This window comes from Puma concolor, chromosome D2 (genome assembly GCF_028749965.1).
Source record: "Puma concolor isolate L17-30 chromosome D2, mPumCon1.1.hap2, whole genome shotgun sequence".
NCBI lineage: Eukaryota > Metazoa > Chordata > Mammalia > Carnivora > Felidae > Puma > Puma concolor.
In genome coordinates this window covers 20,236,819-20,257,072 of record NC_141677.1, presented here as the reverse complement: position 1 = coordinate 20,257,072, position 20,254 = coordinate 20,236,819, and the positions used below count along the sequence as shown (strand labels likewise).

At 58.5% G+C, this 20,254-nt stretch overlaps 2 protein-coding genes across 7 annotated transcripts in view; one reads left to right on the top strand and one right to left on the bottom strand.

The window, feature by feature from the left end:
* Positions 1-20,254, bottom strand: part of LOC147575923 (liprin-alpha-1-like) — a 547,540-nt gene that overhangs the window by 55,727 nt on the left and 471,559 nt on the right. The window lies entirely within an intron of this gene.
* LOC147575926 (liprin-alpha-1-like) overlaps positions 1-20,254 on the top strand; it is a 360,673-nt gene that overhangs the window by 36,517 nt on the left and 303,902 nt on the right. The window lies entirely within an intron of this gene.

The window sequence follows — 20,254 nt, the reverse complement described above, 5'->3', positions numbered from 1 at the left end:
CTCTGACCTTTGCAGTCTAATCAGTACATCTTATTTTCAACTGGTCTTGATTCTGACAACGAGTAACAGCAGTGGGTTTCGTTTGCTACCAAGCAGCTGAGGCGCTGTGATGCCCGGGATGGGGGCCCAGAGGAGTGGTGCGGGCATATCTCTCTGGGACTTTCCACTGCAGAGCAGGTCGCACGTGGGTTCACTGTGTCCCAGAGCTGAGTTAAGTGGGTGAAGGAGGCAGGTTGAAACCATATCCCAGTGATCCCACAACTGATTAAAAAAAGTGAGCTCTTTTCAACAGAAGAGGTTGTTTGCAGGCTAGCGGGGTGGAGCAGGAGGTGGGCCACGGGGGTACTTTGGAGATGGTGGGACGACGGGACGGGGCCTTGAGCCAGGGCAGAAGTCAGTGGGCTCTGTGATACACCGGACATTAGGCAAGGCGTGTGGCCACTCTTCCGTGCCCTGAGAGTCTGCGAGGTCTGGAGTGGGGTGCCTCATGTCCACACTGGGCCCACAGAGCCCCTTCCCGTAGAGGCCGTTCCGCTTCAGCCCCCGGACTTGTCCGTTGGTTTCTTTCCATCTGCCTCAATGTAGTCTCCTTCTCAGAACTCATAATAATGATCATGACTGGCACACTGAGTTGTACTTCAGGTGAAATGCTGTTATTTCTGTTACTGCTCACAATTCCGTAGGAACCCTCAGCCTTTTGGTTCTCTGGGAATGGAAATTTGTAGAAACTGTCCAACAGTGGTCTGATGTGAATGTTCCTATGTTTGAAGTGTATAAAAGTGTTGGATACACTAACTTGGATATACAATAACTTGGATAGTTGCCACCTGGCCGTGTGCAATTTGATACTGAAAGTAGACCTTTTGCTCCTGGAACCATGCTGGGAAAATTCTGTCCCTTAGATGTTGCTGATGTGTTTTCTTCCACATCCTTATACTTTCTGTAATGAAAACACTAAGATTCGTGGTAATGCCTTCTGGTTCTCCCACCCCACTGCTCCCCGAAATGTGTATTTTGGCAAGTTGAGAGCTAACAAAAAGTGTGGGTTGGCTGCTTTCTGCGTGGAGCCTGCTTTGGGTCCCCTTCCTCCTTTCTCTCTGCCCCTTTCTCCTCATACACACTCGTTCTCTCTCTCTCTCTCTCTCTCTCTCTCTCTCAAACTCTAAAAACAGGGGCGACTGGGTGGCTCAGTCAGTGAAGCATCTGAGTCTTGGTTTCGGCACAGGTCGTGTTCTCACACTTGGTGAATGTGAGCCTTGCATTGGGCGCAGAGCTGACAGCGGGGAGTTTGCTTAGGATTCTCTCTCCCCCGAACTCTCTGCCCCTGCTCCGCTCTTGCTGCTTCTGTCTCTTTCAAAAAAAAAAAGTATAAAAAATAAATAAACAAACCAATTAGCTATTGAGGAACCAATAGTTTCACAGAGATGAGGAGTTTGGTTTCTTTCATTTTTGCTATTTGACACCGATAGCCTTCAGAAATATTTTTTTTTTTTTTTAATTTTTTTTTTTTTTCAACGTTTATTTATTTTTGGGACACAGAGAGACAGAGCATGAACGGGGGAGGGGCAGAGAGAGAGGGAGACACAGAATCGGAAACAGGCTCCAGGCTCTGAGCCATCAGCCCAGAGCCCGACGCGGGGCTCGAACTCACTGACCGCGAGATCGTGACCTGGCTGAAGTCGGACGCTTAACCGACTGTGCCACCCAGGCGCCCCCAGAAATATTTTTGACATCATAACACACTGGCTGCAGCCTGGGAATAGAGCCTGTAAGTTGTGTTTTGGGGGTAGCCGGATATCTCACTGCAATCCAGGGCCCTGTGCTCTGGGGGAATGTTTCAGTTATTTATTTGAAAAGACACAAAACGTTGCATTCTCCTTCTACATGAGCAGGACTGATTTCCTCCCACACCACTACTTAAGACTGTCGTCATTGCCCTAAGAACGAACACATGCTTGTGAGGAGAACAGGGCAAGGGCAAGGGCGCTGTGGGACTGTCCCGGCGTGTGGCACTGTCTGCAGCTCAAAGACTATTTGGAAAACGAAAAGGTAGTATCTTCTATGGCAGGAAGGCGATTTCACATAGACAGTGGAGCAGGCCCAGGCAGCCCAGGACTCTGCTGACTTGTGCCCGGTCAGGGTCCTGGCACAAGTGTGGCCCTGTCTCCCTTTACCCCCTGGGGCTGCCTTCTGGGCAGGGGGCCCGATGGCTGTCAGGAATGTGGGTAAATACCTGTAAACAAAACTGCAGAGCGAGGTCATTTTAAAGGGCTGGTAACTTTAGTATCCACTTTTGTTTTTTAATTTCCAATCAGTCTTGATTTCTGGATGATGACAAAACTTTAGGAAGGCACCTTCTTGGAGAAAACAATGTAGACCAAAGGACATTTGTGACTTAGCTGCTGGGTCAGCAGAGACTCTCCCTGCAGACTTCTGGGTCGCTTCCTCTCTGTCCTCTATGCAGCCAAAGAAGATGCAGCTGGTCGTCGGTCCGTGACATGCTGACCTGCCCCAGCCCCTCGGCGACGGCGCCACGGGAGGCTCTTTGACTGGAACGTGAACAATGGTGGAGAATGGCCGACTTCATATGTAACAAGGCTGTGGCCCGCTCAGGCTTCAATGATCTAAGATGACTCCTAACTTCGTATCTGCTTGAATATTAGCGTGCTCTTCCACCTACAACAACTAGGCCTCGTGGGTGTCCTCAGTGCGTGGGCTCTATCAGAGCCTAGTCCTGGGGGCCTGGGCAGCTTGCCTGGAGTGACCCACAGAACCTGGGAGCTGGGGCCGTGGCAAGCCTGGGTGGGGGGGACCTGGGCACGTCCCCCCCTAGCCCTGCCCCACACCCACCCTGAACTCCCTGGCACCACAACACTCAGAAGACCCATCAGGAAGCACTGGGCTCCCACCGCGGGGCAGGGTGCTGGGTGTGCACCCAGGGGGAAGGCGCGAGACCCTGGAAATAATGTAGTGCAACTCTAATAAAGGTCTTACCGTTCTTACGGAAATCAACTTTTTACATTTGTTTTTTGAACAAGTTTCAAGAGTGGACCTCATTCTCCATTTGTAGATTTTCCTTAAGTTTTTTATGTTTGTTTATTATTGAGAGACAGAGAGACAGAGCATGAGCATGGGAGGGGCAGAGACAGGAGAAGACACAGATTCCGAAGCGGCCCTCACGAGGCCACCTCAGGAGGCTCTGGCACAAGATCCCTCATAGCTCAGGCGACTCTGGGATGGTTCCTTCCCTCCCCGCCACAGAGAGCTTATGGTCACTGGGTCAAGGAATGGACGCCCTGACCCGTGGGCCTTGTGTGGAGGGCACAGCTGACAATCGCTGGGATTTCCTCTTCCTGCACTGTCTCTCCCGCCAGGGCCGATCGTTTACTACTGTGAAGGATACATAGTTTCTTTCTGTGGAGTAAGACTTCCCTTCTCCTTTCTGTCAGGGCATAGTTAGGTCATTCTGTGTCTTCCTGTTCAGAACCTTTGCTGGCTGATCTTTAGTTTCTGCACTTCCTAGTCCTTAGTGTGAAGTGTGAGGTTTGGAACAACAAAGTGCTTCCCTGCGTTTTACATCTAAGATTCTGTTTTTTCCCCACCAAAGCTGGGCAAGCCTTCGGCATCTGAGAGTTTCTGGAAACAGACCAATTCCCCACAGGTACATTAGGTTGCACATGGTTTATTAAAACTCGATTTGGTGAATCTAATTATGCTTAAAAAAGAAATGTCAATTGAGAAACAGACCAAGCAGATGTCCGAGGGGTGTGGCCTCTCTGAGAACACGCGCTAGCCATCCTTGGCTGTGCTCGCCCCATACTGAATGTTCCGGGGCTTGCAGGCCTTTCCACAGACCCGCCAGGTCCCACCGAATACCCTTGACTCTCCTACCGCTTCACACTCCTCCTTGAGGCCACTCTACCCTCCTCACTGCTGCCCTTAAGGTCCTTTCTTGTGTGTCACGTCGAGTGTTCTGAATGTAATTGTGACTTTGCACTTTCCTCCTCGCCTTTTGCTGGCCGAGTCCTGCCACCTCCCAGGTGGGTGGTCCGCGGTACCGGGAGGGGTCTGTCCCCATGGCTCCTGCACAGGGGCAGCAGGCGCATGCCCAGGAGGGGTTGTTGCCTCCTTCCTGATGATGTGGCTTCACTTGATGGTGTTTCTCAACATCTCTGACGTTCTGCTTTCTCTTACCCCCCTGTCGCTTGAGTCCTCGGTGGGAAGAAGTGGCGTGGATTCTGCTGATTCTCCTCCTTGTCTTCCTGTGCCACCTTTCCCAGTCCTGACCTGAGGCCAGCGCTGTGTCCACACCACCCGGTGCGTGGGCAGATTTCAGCGGGAGCAGGGAGGCTCCATCCTGCCCGGCTTCGGTGCTTGCTGGCCCCCGTGCCCTGTCCCTTCTCGGTGTATCTTACCTGACTCCTCTTTTTAAGAACATTCATCCGTGTACTCCCCAGCCCCCTCCCCAGGGAGTCCAGGGTGGTCTCCAGGTCCTCCACGTAGCTGCACTCACAAAGACTGCTTTTCCAAATAAAGTCACATGCACAGGTTGCAGAGATTTGGACATAGACGGGACCACCTCCCCAGTCCACCTGTTTCTGGAGAAGGCCTCCTCTGGTCCTACCCCGGAGGCATCAGGGTGGGGAGGATGGGTCCAACCCTCCCACAGGGAAGAGAACTCTCGACAAGCCCTAGAGTGTCCAGGAAGAAAGTGGAAGATGGAAAATAGTCAAGAGGACCTCTGGCATGCATCAGGATTACTGCCGGTTGGTGTTCTCCCTCGAGTGTGCTGGGCCTCTCCTAGCCACGAGCGTGCGTGTGCCTGGGGGGGGGTGAGTGTTCTCTGCTTTGGTAGAAGGCACTTTCAGGGACCCCTGAGACAGGAACCACTCTGGAAAGGCACTAGGACGTGCAGGGGAGACAGCGATGCAAGAGGAAACCATCCTGCCCACACGTGAGAGGAAGCAGCATCAGGCCTGGATGCCAGGATGCCAGCCAGGCTGGGTTGTGGTGAGGGCCAGGTGCAGGGAGGCCTGTGTCCCACTGTGCCGCCTCCAAGGCCTCCGTCCGCTGTGAGCCATGGCCATGGGGGCCGCCCACAGGGTTTCGGGGCACACACACCAGAGCACATCCAGCAGTTAGAGGGTGGGTCAGCCTCTCCTGCGCAAATGGTGGCTGCCGTCCCACTTGCTTGGATTGTCTTCAGTGCGTCCGGCCAGCCATCCTTAGAGGAGGCGAACAGAACCTTTCTCCACTGGTGCTGAGGGGAGGCCCACAGCCTAGCCTCCGTGCTTCAGGGCCATGGCTCTGGTTTTCAGGCCAGGATGCTCTCGGAAAATTAAGTAAAAGCTATTTGTAAACATTTTCAGGAGAATAATAATGTCAGTTAATTTAAAATTTTTTAATTAGGGTAGCCTGGGTGGCTCAGTTGGTTGAGCGTCTGACTCTTGACCTCGGCTCAGGTCACGATCTCATGGTTTGTGGGTTTGAGGCCCGCGTCGAGCCCTGGGCTGGCAGCACAGACCCTGCTTGGGATTCTCTCTCTCCCCTCCCCCACTCACGCATGTGCTCTGTCTCAAAATAAAGTTATAAAAATAAAGTTACAAAAAAAAAAACTTTTCACTCGTAATTAAAGCAGTGAGTAAGGCATTGTCACATTGCAAAAATAGAGGGGTAAGATTGTCTTAGTCTCCAACATCTTATTTTCTTTTTTACTTATGTTAATTTTTAAACTTTAAAAATGATATCTTTTGAGAGAGAGGGAGAGGGGAGGAGGGTCAGAGAGAGGGAGAGAGAGTCCCAAGCAGGCCCTCCAATGTCAGCACAAACCTGATGTGGGAACTTTTTCACCAACAGAGAGATCATGATCTGAGCTGAAATCAAGAGTCAGGTGCTTAATTGACTGAGCCACCCAGGTACCCCGAATTTCGGTTTATTTTTAAAGATGTTAAGTAACTTCTGCACAGACCCACGACCCAGGTATCAAGAGTTGTATACTCCCCTGACTGTGGCAGCTGAGTGACCCTGGTTTTTGTTTCTTTTAAATTTTTTAATGGTTATTTATTGTTGAGAGGGAGAGAGAGACACACACAGAGTGCAACTGGGGGAGGGGAAGAGAGTCAGGGAGACACAGAATCCGAAAAAGGCTCCATGCTCTGAGCTGTCACCAAACAGCCCGACCTAGGGCTTGAACTCATGAATCGTGAGATCATGACCTGAGTCGAAGTTGGACACTCAGCCAAGTGAGCCACCGAGGTGCCCCTGTTTTTCATGTTTTGCTCAAAGTGCCACCACACACATTATTTCAAGGAAAACTGTGGCTGAATTGCCCCCACCCTGGTTCTTACTCCCCTCCCTTCCCCATGCGATAGTATTCTAACCGTTTTCTCCCCTTACTTACCTGCTAACTCATGTGTGCTCAGTGTTGAGCCCTGGCACATCGACTTCAGATTTACCCAGTGGCATCTAGGTAATAAAGCGATATGTATCGCTCAGCCACGTGGATTGCAAGGAGGACAACAGAAAGGGCTCACGGTGCCACCTTATGCCCCGGGATTTACAGGTGAATTCACCCACCCTCTGGGAATTCGACGCCCTGGGTTAGGTCAGGGTATGCATCAATGATTAAGTGACCATGTGGGTTGATACTGGTGGAAGATGGGTGATGGATTCATGAGGGTTTACTGTACCTCTTCCTTTGGCATTTGTGCAGAAGTTTCTAGAATAGAAAACGTTAGTAGCTGTTTAGGGATCCCCTCCATGCGATAGATGGTCTCAGCCTGGAACGACTGCTCCCTGGCCCTCACTTTGGAACGTCAGGTAGCCCGGGTTCAAACTTTGAGCTGCACCGGCAGCAGAGACACGTCTCCCATCACAAATCAGCGTGCAAGTCCTACACGTCACGATTCCATCTTGACCTTGCTTTCACATTTTGATTCGAGTAACATCAGGATGCTTCCTACAAGTGGTGACATCTTAGACCTGCTGAAACGTGGCCTATGATGACATCAAAGTCATGATGGGAGGTAGTTGCTTGTCTCCAACTCCCTTTGAGAGGTAGAGTCTAAGGCTTCCCCTTGAGCCTGGGCCGTCCTCGGTGACATGCTTGACCAAATGGATGTGTAGATGGGATGCTCGGGGAACCTGTGGTTCTTGAGTGTGACAGAGTTGCTCACAGATGTAAGCGGTGCGTGCTTGGCACTGGCTGGTTTCTAGGGGAAGAGAGGACATGAGTTCTCTACTCTGTAATTCGTAACAATGCAGTGCCTGTCGAGGTTGGTGTATCATTTGTGGGAGTCGGTGGCTTGATGAATTGGTGTCTTGGTCTCTCTGCAGTCGCAGTGACCGTTCATGAGAAGTGCAGCTGGCTTCTCCCTTGCTCCCTGAGTCACCCTGCTCTAATCCAGACAGCAGTCCCTGTGCTGTGCTTGTCTCTCAGCTGCATCACGGTCCCTTCAGAGAGGTTTCCTTGGGTTATTTATATATGTTTTCATGTCTATTTATTTTTGAGAGAGGGAGATAGGATGTGAGAAGGGGAGGAGCAGAGAGAGAGGGAGACACAGAATCAGAAGCTATTCCCTAACTGAGGTGTTTGATTCCCTATTTGCAGGGTTAGCGGACAGACAGCGGGAGCAAATGAGGACAGAGAGCAGAGAGAGAGAGGGAAAAGGGAAGGAGAGAGAGAGAGAGAGAGAGAGAGAGAGATACAGAGAGAGAGAGAAAGAGGAGCAGACAGACAGAGAGAGATGGAACAAACACGGGACAAAGCAAGTCAGAAGCAAGTGACAGAATTTCTGTCCTGAAATCTGGAAACTGACCTCCCCTCACTAACAGCTTAGTGGTTTCACAAGGAGTGACGTTTCCTGACTGGACACAGATCACTGTCTGTGTCCCCGGGGGATGTCCGGGAGAGTGTGTTCAGCAGGCTCACCCAGAACTGAGAACGGTGGCTACATTTTGGAAATGGCAGGAAGTGGTAAACATCCAGCCTCACTCGTCATCAGAAAAGTGAACATAGGACGATGAGTTTGGTGTAATTTCTCATCCACAAAACTAGCAAAAATGACTCATCGCACTCCTGAAACCAGACCCCTTGTTGTGCATTAGAGATCAGGGCACTCATTTTTCAGTAGCGGGAGGGGCCTCGACTCTCTTACTGGAGGGTGATTGTTGCCATGATTTCAGTTGCCATCACCTTTGATTCCGGTGGGGAGGGGTCTGATTCTGGAGAGCAAAGACAGTGACTAGGGATTTGCACAGACTTTCATGTAGGCATGTGTCATCTCTGCTTTTGCTCTAAGAGCCCTGAATGGGACACCTCCTTCTCAGACAGAGAGGATCCGATTCCTCTGGCTACAGGACCATGATACAGCATCTAGAATGATGGTGCCAGAGAGAATGTCACACACTGTTGTCAAAACCGTTTCATGGGCCATGACCGAGGGAGTGGGCTGTTTAGATTTCTGTTTCTTATTTTAATTTAAATTTTAGTTAGTTAACGTATAGGTTTCAGAAGTCGAATTCCGTGATTCATCAGTTACGTACAACACCCAGTGCTCATCACAAGTGCCCTCCTTGGTACCCACCACCCATCTAGCCCATCTCTCACCCACATCCCTCCATCAACTCTCAGTTTGTTCTTTAGCATTAAAAGTCTACCTCTTTTCTAGGTCCACCTGGGTGGCTCAGTCGGTTGAGTGTCTGACTTCGGCTCAGGTCATGATCTCAATCTGTGAGTTTGGGCCCCGCGTCAGGCTCTGTGCTGACAGCTCAGAGCCTGGAGCCTGCTTCGGATTCTGTGTCTCCCTCTCTCTCTGCCCCTCCCCCGCTCATGCTCTGTCTCTCTCGGTCTCAGAAATAAATAAACATTAAAAAAAAAATTTTTAAGTCTACCTCTCTTCTCGTCCTCACCTTCTCATATGTTAATTGCCACATACTAGTGAAATTGTATCTTTGTCTTTCTCAGATGGACTCATTTAGCTTAGCACAATACGTTCTAGTTCCATCCACATAGTTTCAAATGGCAAGACTCCATGCTTTTTGATGGCTGAGTAATATTCTCATCAAGACAAAACCTTCTGCACAGTGGAGGAAACAATGAACACAACTAAAAGCAGCCCACAGCATGGGAGAAGATATTTGCAAGACACATATGTGAGAAAGGGTTAGGATCAAAATGTAGAAACACCTTATCAAACTCAGCACCCAAAACCAAACAGCCCAGTTATGAAATGGGCAGAAGGCATGAATAGACACTTGCCCAAAGAAGACTTCCAGATGGCTAACAGACATATGGAAAGATGCTCAACATCACTGTGCATTAAGGAATGCAGAGCAAAACCACGATGAGAGACCACCTCACACCTGCTAGAATGGCTAAAATGAACCACACAAGAAGGAACCGTTGTCGGTGAGAGTTGGAGAAAGGGGAACACTCTTGCACTGCTGGTCACAATACAAACTGGTGCAGCCACCCTGTTATGACTTTTTAAAGAAGCAACGTCAGCAAGCGCTCCCCCTTCTATGGCTACTTGTTGTTCCCATTTATGTGTACTCTTAAGGGCACTGGCAGCAGGCCAAGAGTTTTCCCTATGAGGAGTAGGGTAACAAAAAATTGAAAACCAATGTAAATGGAGATTTAAAGATACGAAGTAGGGTTTACCCAGTTGAAATGAAAATAAGAATAAAAACAGAAACAAAACAGTTTGCCCAACAAAAAAGCCAAACTCACACTGTGATTCCACTCTCTGAAAATAATGCTTAAGGTAGAAAAACAGTGTAGGCTGTGATTGCCCTTGAATGCCAGGATTCTTATTTCCTTCATCAGCCTTATTTTGTCTATCCAAAGAACACAGAAAGCTACCGGCAAACGTAACCTGGTTTGGTTAAGCTGCTTCCAAATCTAAGGAAAGTCAATCAGGAAGAGGAGCCAATGGAGGTTTCCAAAGAGCATGACTTGATTGTCACAGGAATGGAGAAGTCCTTGGAAAAACTAAAGAGGCCTAGGAGATTTCTGCCACAATGCTATAATTTGGTGAGACAAATTGCCAGATAGATACCCGATCCCCTCCAGTTTAAACCTACGTTCCAGGAATAAATACACAGGTGAGATGATAACACATCTTTTATTCAATATAAAACCACACTTTTCCAAAAGCTCTCATTCATTCCTTTCCGAGACCTTCGTGCCAAGTTTTCCTTTCGGAGGAAGTTTCCTTTGAAGTGCAGGTCTCTGCTCTCAATGACCCGTGCTGTTGTCTCCCATCCCTACTAACCACATGGACCCCCTTTTCACCTCTGTCTTCCTCATTGGCAGTGATCTCCACATGGGCACAGATCACATTTTGTCCCGGTCACTAATGAAGATATAGTGCTGGACCCAGAGGAAGGATGGGTGGCCTTTAAAGGAATTCATACAGAATGAACCTGTTATTTGACTTGCGTCATGAGCGTCAAAACTACAGGCCCAGGATGGCATGCACGGAGGATTTCCCACTAGCCTTCCATTGTTAAGCTGCCTTTGTCTATCTGTAAGACATTGTCATCCTCATTCTTCTTCAATACCTGCACAACTACTGCTAACTATTTCTGCACGGGAAAGAGAGGAGTCTCTATGCAATGTGACTTAGAGGACATTGTAACTTCTTCTAAGGTACTTCTTTTTTTTAAATTTTTTTCATGTTCATTCATCTTTGAGAGACAGAGAAAGACACAGCATGAGTAGGGAAGGGGCAGAGAGAGAGGGAGACACAGGCTCTGAGCTATCAGCACAAGGCCCGACAAAGGGCTCGAACTCACAGACAGCGAGATCATGATCTGAGCCCAAGTCGGACACTCAACTCACTGAGCCACCCATGTGCCACCCCCAACGTAGTTCAGAACCCACAGCAGTCCTGGCAAGGGTGCCATAACTACAATCTCATGTAATTCACCTACTAAACGATTGGACAGGTACTCATTTCATTTTGTTTCGTTTTCAAATTGCAGTTTTTGTAGTCTCTTTGATTTCAAAAGGTTAATACAAAGAGTTAAGTAGTTTCACGGTCCAAATATTACCCAGTGTGCATTTTTGCAGGTACACATTTCAATCTCCTTCACGTGGTGCGAAAACTACCCCAGCAGCCACCTTCGCTCTAGTACTATCAAACTATTATCACAGTAGGGTCTGTTACTTGATACTCTACTCGCTCTCACTCTCTCCCTTTGTCTCTTCCTCACGATCTCGCTCTCTTATTTCCGGTGATTCTTTACTTCTAACCCGTGAATGATTACAATATTACATGGTACTTGTAGATTTCTGACTGACATAATTCACTTAGTCCAATAATCGATAGTTTCAACAAACCATTACAAGTTGAAACTTTACACTCTATCACTGGGCTGAAAAGTACATATCTTAGTGGCTGACCCAGGAAGGAAACACACCTGTGTCAAACCCATACAAAAAAAACAAGGCTGCTAATGTGGAACCAGGTCGCTGAAGAAGCGGCATAAGACCAGCCTTGCCTTCCAGCCCAGCAGATTCTCAGGCCCTCCTCCCCACCAAGAGGGCTAGCGCAAACCAAAACCTGGCCATTCTCTCCTGTCTGCCCCACCTGGCTCGAAACCAAAAGGAAGCCCCCCGAGCGTCCCCAGAGAACCTCACCAGCCCAAGCCCAATACCGTAGATGGGCCTCGTGAATTGACAGAGGCTCTGGGGATGAGGGCTGAGAGGCAGGGCAGAGGTAGAGGACCCAGGGAGCCCAGGACTGGGGCACAGTCAATATCTGAGAACTCACTGCGCCTCCCAGCCTCCTGGGTCCTTGTATAAATAGGCCCCAACCCAAACCTCCAACATGCGAACCCCTACCGAGACCCCAGCCCCGCCCTCTCTTCCTGCTCCCTGCACCTGTGGGTGGTGGGTCAGGGAAATTGCAAACCTGAGGAGTGGCCTCCAGCCAGTACAGAGGGATTTGGCCTGATAAGGGGAGCGGGTAGCAGGGAGCATGCCCCTTCTGACATGCGGTGGGGTGTGCCAGCCACGCCTGACAGGGCCGGACCAGGCCAGGCCAACTTGCTGACCCGGGAGGGGCTGGGGGAGCAGTGGCTGGGGTGTGTTTGGCCCCAGCAGCGCCAGCATGCCTGCAGCCGCCGCCGCCTCAGCCGCAGCCCACGCCGCCCCCGCCGCCGAAGCCGCCGCCGAAGCCTCCGCCGAAGCCGCCGCCGCCGCCGGAGCCGGAGCCACCGCCGCAGTCCAAGCCTCGGCGGCAGCCGCCGCCACCGTCGCCGCCGCCGCCGTCGCAGCCTCAGCTGCAGCCGCCTCAGCCGCCACCGCCGCCGCCGCCGCCGCAGCTGCCTTCGCCGCCGCCTCAGCCGCAGCCGCCACCGCCGCCGCCTCAGCCGCAGCCGCAGCCGCCACCGCCGCAGCCTCCACCGCCGCCGCCTCAGCCGCAGCCGCCGCCGCCCCTGCCATCGCAGCCTCAGCTGCAGCCGCCGCAGCCGCCGCCGCCGCCGAAGCCGGAGCCACCGCCGCAGTCCAAGCCTCGGCGGCAGCCGCTGCCACCGTCGCCGCCGCCGTCTCAGCCGCAGCCGCCGACGCCGCCGTCGAACCCTCAGCTGCAGCCGCTTCAGCCGCCGCTGCTGCCTCAGCCGCCGCCGCCTCAGCCGCAGCCGCCACCGCCGCCGCCGTCGCAGCCTCAGCTGCAGCCGCCTCAGCCGCTGCCGCCGCCTCAGCCGCCGCCGCCGCTGCCGCCTCAGCTGCAGCCGCCGCCGCCGCCGTCCAAACCTCGGCGTCAGTCGCCGCCGCGGCCGCTTCAGGCGCAGATACCGGCGTCGCCGCCGCCGCCTCAGCCACAGCCACTGCCGCTGTCGCAGCCTCGGCCGCAGCCGACGCCGCCGCCGCCTCTGCCGCCGAAGCCGCCGCCGCCGCCGAAGCCGGAGCCACCGCCACAGTCCAAGCCTCCGCGGCAGCCGCCGCCACCGTCGCCGCCGCCGCCTCAGCCGCAGCGGCCGCCGCAGCCGCCGCCGCCGCCGCCGTCGCTGCCTCAGCTGCAGCCGCCTCAGCCGCCGCCGCCGCCTCAGCCGCCGCCGCCGCCGCTGCCGCCTAAGCTGCAGCCGCCGCCGCCGCCGTCCAAACCTCGGCGTCAGTCGCCGCCGCGGCCGCTTCAGCTGCAGATGCCGGCGCCGCCGCCGCCGCCTCAGCCACAGCCACTGCCGCTGTCGCAGCCTCGGCCGCAGCCGACGCCGCCGCCGCCTCTGCCGCCGCAGCCGTCGCCGCCACCTCAGCCGCAGCCTCAGCTGCAGCCGCCTCAGCCGCCGCCGCCGCCGCCGCTGCCGCCGCCTCAGCCGCCGCCGCTGCCGCAGCCGCCGCAGCCGCCGCCTCAGCCACACCCGCCGCCGCCCCCGCCGTCGCAGCCTCAGCTGCAGCCGCCCCCGCAGTCGCAGCCTCAGCTGGAGCCGCCCCCGCAGTCGCAGCCTCAGCTGCAGCCGCCCCAGCCGCCGGCTCAGACGCAGCCGCCGCCCCCGCCGGCGCCTCAGCCGCAGCCGCCGCCTCAGCCGCAGCCGCCGCCGCTGCCGCCACCGCCAGCAGCCGTGGGGCCGCGGCGGGTGGCCGAGGCTGCGCCAGAGGACCCTGGCAACGCGCCGTGGCACAATCCCGGCGTTCTGTAACCCCGGGACTCTTGCAGGCGGCTCCCGGCTTGGCCGCAGGCCCGCCTCTGCATCCATCCCGCAGCACACCGCACCGCACCGCACCTCGCAGCTCCGCACCACACCACGTTGGGCTGCTCACTGGGAAGAGGGCAGAAGCGAGCGTGGGGCATCAGGACGCTCGTGCCTTCGGGGCCCGCCCCGCCAGGTTCTCAGCGCTTCCTCCCCAGCGCTAGGGCGAGCGCAGCCAGCCACCAGGCCGTTCCCTCCCGTCTGCCCCACCTGGTGCAAACCCACCCGGAGCCCCCAGCGCCCCCAGACAGCAGCATCAGCCCGAGTCCGCTGCCCTAGCTGGGCCTCTTAAAATGCCAGGGGCCCTGTGGATGAGGGCTCGAGGGAGGGAAGAGATCCAGGACCCAGGGAGCCCAGGCCTTGGGGAAGTTGGAGGCTGGGGACGTGTTGCCCTCCCACATACCCAAATGCCCGCTCCTGGGTTCCTGTATCCACCCACCCAGCGCCCACCCTCCAGCCCCCAGGCGCCAGATTCCGGTTCCGCCCACATCACCCTCCCCCCGTCCGGGTGCGGGTTTGGGTGGTGTGTCAGGAAAGGTACACAGCTGGACTGTGGCTTCCAGTCACTGCAGTGGGATTTGGCCGGGTTCTGGGAGTGGGGAGCGTGCCCTTTTGAAGTGCCCCGGGGTGTGCGGGCACGGGGGGGGGGGGGGGGGGGGGGGGGGGGCGGGCGAGCGAGGCGGGGCGGGGCCGGGCCAGGCACAGCCGCCTTGCTGGCCCGGGAGGGGATGAGGGAGCAGTGGCTGGGGTGTGTTTGGCCCCAGCAGCGCCGCTCCCTGGGCAGACAGGGACGCAGGCAGGGAGGGGGGACGGGCGGCGGGCACCAAAGGAGTGGTGAAGGAGGCCAAAGGCTTAAAAGGCAAAGGCCTACAACACCCAGTATCCGAGTCCGTCTCCCTTCCAAGTGGGAACCAGGCCCGACCCTGCTTAGCTTCCCAGAGAAGACGGGGTCGGACGCGTTCTGGCTGCTATGGCCGAACAGGCCAGGGGCTGCCACTGGGCGCTTCAAGATCCTGCAGCACGCGTGCCAAGCCAAGCGCGTGCCGCGCCTCACCCATGCACGCGCCTCACTGCCTGCCTGCCTGCCAGCCTGCCAGCCTGCCTGCCTGCCAGCCTGCCTGCCTGCTCGCCTGCCTGCCAGCCTGCCTGCCAGCCTGCCTGCTTGCCTGCCTGCCAGCCTGCCTGCTTGCCGGCCTGCCAGCCTGCCTGCTTGCCGGCCTTCCAGCCTGCCAGCCTGCCTGCTTGCCTGCATGCCAGCCTGCCTGCTTGCCTGCCTGCCAGCCTGCCTGTTTGCCTGCATGCCAGCCTGCCTGCTTGCCGGCCTTCCAGCCTGCCAGCCTGCCTGCTTGCCTGCATGCCAGCCTGCCTGCTTGCCTGCCTCTCAGCCTGCCTGCTTGCCTGCCTGCCAGCCTGCTTGCCGGCCTGCCTGCTTGCCTGCCTGCCATCCGGCCTGCTTGCCGGCCTGCCAGCCTGCCTGCTTGCCGGCCTTCCAGCCTGCCAGCCTGCCTGCTTGCCTGCATGCCAGCCTGCCTGCTTGCCGGCCTTCCAGCCTGCCAGCCTGCCAGCTTGCCTGCATGCCAGCCTGCCTGCTTGCCTGCCTCTCAACCTGCCTGCTTGCCTGCCTGCCAGCCTGCTTGCCGGCCTTCCAGCCTGCCTGTTTGCCTGCCTGCCAGCCTGCCTGTTTGCCTGCATGCCAGCCTGCCTGCTTGCCGGCCTTCCAGCCTGCCTGTGTGCCTGCCTGCCAGCTGCCTGCCTTCCTGCCAGCCTTCCTGCCTGCCAGCCTGCCTGCTTGCCTGCCTGCCAGCCTGCCTGCTTGCCTGCCTGCCAGCCTGCCTGCCAGCCTGCCTGCTTGCCTGCCTGACAGCCTGCTTGCCGGGCTGCCAGCCTGCCTGCTTGCCTGACTGCCAGCCTGCCTGCTTGCCTGCCTGCCAGCCTGCCTGTTTGCCTGTCTGCCAGCCTGCCTGCTTGCCTGCCTGCCAGCCTGCCTGCTTGCCGGCCTGCCAGCCTGCCTGTTTGCCTGCCTGCCAGCCTGCCTGTTTGCCTGCCTGCCAGCCTGCCTGTTTGCCTGCATGCCAGCCGGCCTGCTTGCCTGCCTGCCACCCTGCCTGCCAACCTGCCTGCCTGCCAGCCTGCCTGCTTGCCTGCATGCCAGCCTGCCTGAGTGCCTGCCTCTCAGCCTGCCTGCTTGCCTGCCTGCCAGCCTGCTTGCCGGCCTTCCAGCCTGCCTTTTTGCCTGCCTGCCAGCCTGCCTGTTTGCCTGCATGCCAGCCTGCCTGCTTGCCGGCCTTCCAGCCTGCCTGTGTGCCTGCCTGCCAGCCTGCCTGCTTACCTGCCTGCCTTCCTGCCAGCCTTCCTGCCTGCCAGCCTGCCTGCCTGCCAGCCTGCCTGCCAGCCTGCCTGCCTGCCTACCTGACAGCCTGCTTTCCTGCCTGCCAGCCTGCCTGCTTGCCGGCCTGCCAGCCTGCCTGTTTGCCTGCCTGCCAGCCTGCCTGTTTGCCTGCCTGCCAGCCTGCCTGTTTGCCTGCATGCCACCCGGCCTGCTTGCCTGCCTGAAACCCTGCCTGCCAACCTGCCTGCCTGCCATCCGGCCTGCTTGCCTGCCTGCCATCCGGCCTGCTTGCCGGCCTTCCAGCCTGCCAGCCTGCCTGCTTGCCTGCCTGCCAGCCAGTCTGCTTGCCGGCCTTCCAGCCTGCCAGCCTGCCAGCTTGCCTGCATGCCAGCCTGCCTGCTTGCCTGCCTCTCAGCCTACCTGCTTGCCTGCCTGCCAGCCTGCTTGCCGGCCTTCCAGCCTGCCTGTTTGCCTGCCTGCCAGCCTGCCTGTTTGCCTGCATGCCAGCCTGCCTGCTTGCCGGCCTTCCAGCCTGCCTGTGTGCCTGCCTGCCAGCTGCCTGCCAGCCTGCTAGCCTTCCTGCCTGCCAGCCTGCCTGCTTGCCTGCCTGCCAGCCTGTCTGCTTGCCTGCCTGCCAGCCTGCCTGCCAGCCTGCCTGCTTGCCTGCCTGAGAGCCTGCTTGCCGGGCTGCCAGCCTGCCTGCTTGCCTGCCAGCCAGCCTGCCTGCTTGCCTGCCTGCCAGCCTGCCTGTTTGCCTGCCTGCCAGCCTGCCTGCTTGCCTGCCTGCCAGCCTGCCTGCTTGCCGGCCTGCCAGCCTGCCTGTTTGCCTGCCTGCCAGCCTGCCTGTTTGCCTGCCTGACAGCCTGCCTGTTTGCCTGCATGCCAGCCGGCCTGCTTGCCTGCCTGCCACCCTGCCTGCCAGCCTGCCTGCCTGCCAGCCTGCCTGCTTGCCTGCATGCCAGCCTGCCTGCTTGCCTGCCTCTCAGCCTGCCTGCTTGCCTGCCTGCCAGCCTGCTTGCCGGCCTTCCAGCCTGCCTTTTTGCCTGCCTGCCAGCCTGCCTGTGTGCCTGCCTGCCAGCCTGCCTGCTTTCCTGCCTGCCTTTCTGCCGGCCTTCCTGCCTGCCAGCCTGCCTGCTTGCCTGCCTGCCAGCCTGCCTGGCAGCCTGCCTGCCTGCCTGCCTGACATCCTGCTTGCCGGGCTGCCAGCCTGCCTGCTTGCCTGCCTGCCAGCCTGCCTGCTTGCCTGCATCCCAGCCTGCCTGCTTGCCTGCCTCTCAGCCTGCCTGCTTGCCTGCCTGCCAGCCTGCTTGCCGGCCTTCCAGCCTGCCTTTTTGCCTGCCTGCCAGCCTGCCTGTTTGCCTGCATGCCAGCCTGCCTGCTTGCCGGCCTTCCAGCCTGCCTGTGTGCCTGCCTGCCAGCTGCCTGCCTTCCTGCCAGCCTTCCTGCCTGCCAGCCTGCCTGCTTGCCTGCCTGCCAGCCTGCCTGCTTGCCTGCCTGCCAGCCTGCCTGCCAGCCTGCCTGCTTGCCTGCCTGACAGCCTGCTTGCCGGGCTGCCAGCCTGCCTGCTTGCCTGCCTGCCAGCCTGCCTGCTTGCCTGCCTGCCAGCCTGCCTGTTTGCCTGCCTGCCAGCCTGCCTGCTTGCCTGCCTGCCAGCCTGCCTGCTTGCCGGCCTGACAGCCTGCCTGCTTGCCGGCCTGCCAGCCTGCCTGTTTGCCTGCCTGCCAGCCTGCCTGTTTGCCTGCATGCCAGCCGGCCTGCTTACCTGCCTGCCAGCCTGCCTGCCAGCCTGCCTGCCTGCCAGCCTGCCTGCTTGCCTGCATGCCAGCCTGCCTGCTTGCCTGCCTCTCAGCCACCTGCTTGCCTGCCTGCCAGCCTGCTTGCCGGCCTTCCAGCCTGCCTTTTTGCCTGCCTGCCAGCCTGCCTGTTTGCCTGCATGCCAGCCTGCCTGCTTGCCGGCCTTCCAGCCTGCCTGTGTGCCTGCCTGCCAGCCTGCCTGCTTGCCTGCCTGCCAGCCTGCCTGCCAGCCTGCCTGCCTGCCTGCATGACAGCCTGCTTGCCGGGCTGCCAGCCTGCCTGCTTGCCTGCCTGCCAGCCTGCCTGCTTGCCTGCCTGCCAGCCTGCCTGTTTGCCTGCCTGCCAGCCTTCCTGCTTGCCTGCCTGCCAGCCTGCCTGCTTGCCGGCCTGCCAGCCTGCCTGTGTGCCTGCCTGCCAGCCTGCCTGTTTGCCTGCCTGCCAGCCTGCCTGTTTGCCTGCATGCCAGCCGGCCTGCTTACCTGCCTGCCAGCCTGCCTGCCAGCCTGCCTGCCTGCCAGCCTGCCTGCTTGCCTGCATGCCAGCCTGCATGCTTGCCTGCCTCTCAGCCTGCCTGCTTGCCTGCCTGCCAGCATGCTTGCCGGCCTTCCAGCCTGCCTTTTTGCCTGCCTGCCAGCCTGCCTGTTTGCCTGCATGCCAGCCTGCCTGCTTGCCGGCCTTCCAGCCTGCCTGTGTGCCTGCCTGCCAGCCTGCCTGCTTGCCTGCCTGCCTTCCTGCCAGCCTTCCTGCCTGCCAGCCTGCCTGCTTGCCTGCCTGCCAGCCTGCCTGCTTGCCTGCCTGCCAGCCTGCCTGCCAGCCTGCCTGCCTGCCTGCCTGACAGCCTGCTTGCCGGGCTGCCAGCCTGCCTGCTTGCCTGCCTGCCAGCCTGCCTGCTTGCCTGCATGCCAGCCTGCCTGCTTGCCTGCCTCTCAGCCTGCCTGCTTGCCTGCCTGCCAGCCTGCTTGCCGGCCTGCCAGCCTGCCTGCTTGCCTGCCTGCCAGCCTGCCTGTTTGCCTGCATGCCAGCCTGTCTGCTTGCCGGCCTTCCAGCCTGCCTGTGTGCCTGCCTGCCAGCCTGCCTGCTTGCCTGCCTGCCAGCCTGCCTGCTTGCCTGCATGCCAGCCTTCCTGCTTGCCTGCCTCTCAGCCTGCCTGCTTGCCTGCCTGCCAGCCTGCTTGCCGGCCTGCCAGCCTGCCTGCTTGTCTTCCGCCGCGGGCCCTGGGCCCCGGCCCCGAGCGGGTGGCAGAGGCCCCGCAAGAGGACCCTGGCAACGCGCTGTGGCCCAAGCCTCGGCGTTCTGCAATCCCGGGACTCTTGCGGGCTGCTCCAGGCGTGGCCCCACTTCCGCCTCCGCTTCCATCCCGAACCGCACCGCAAGGCACCTCGCAGCCAGGCACCACACCACGCTGGGCTAGTCACTGGGAAGTGGGTGGAGCGAGCTTGGGGCATCAGGCCAGTCGTGCCTTCCGGGCCCGCCCCGCTGGGATCTCAGCGCCTCTTCCCCAGCCCTGGGGCGAGGGCCGCCAGCCACCAGGCCTTTCCCTCCCGTCTGCCCCACCTGGGGCAAACCCACCCGGAGCCCCCAGCGCCCCCAGACACCATCACCAGCCCGAGGCCGCTGCCCTAGCTGGGCCTCGTGAAATGCCAGGGGCCCTGGGGATGAGGGCTGGAGGGAGGGAAGAGGTCCAGGACCCAGGGGGCCCAGGGCTGTGGCGGATGCGGAGTCTGGAGTCGCGCTGCCTCTCCGCTCCCTCCTGGGTTCTTGTATCCACCCACCCAGCCCCCACCCCCAGCCCCCAGACGCCAGCCTCCGGTTCCGCCCACACAGTAACACCCCCTCGGATCGGGTGTGGGTTTGGGTGGTGTGTCAGGAAAGGTGCACAGCTGGACTGTGGCTTCCAGTCGCTGCAGTGGGGTTTGGCCGGGTACCGGGAGTGGGGAGTGTGCCCCTTTGTAGTGCCCTGGTGTGTGCGGGCACGGGGGGGTGGGGGGGGGGCGAGACGGGGCGGGGCCGGGCCAGCCACGGCCGCCTTGCTGGCCCGGGAGAGGCTGAGCGAGCAGTGGCTGGGACGTGTTTGGCCCCAGCAGCGCCGCTCCCTGGGCAGACAGGGACGCAGGCAGGGAGGGGGGACGGGCGGCGGGCGCCAAAGGAGTGGTGAAGGAGGCCAAAGGCTTAAAAGGCAAAGGCCTACAACACCCAGTATCCGAGTCCGTCTCCCTTCCAAGTGGGAACCAGGCCCGACCCTGCTTAGCTTCCCAGAGAAGACAGCACGCGTGCCAAGCCAAGCGCGTGCCGCGCCTCACCCATGCACGCGCCTCACGGCCTGCCTGCCTGCCAGCTGCCTGCCTGCCAGCCTGCCTGCCTGCTCGCCTGCCTGCCAGCCTGCCTGCCAGCCTGCCTGCTTGCCTGCCTGCCAGCCTGCCTGCTTGCCTGCCT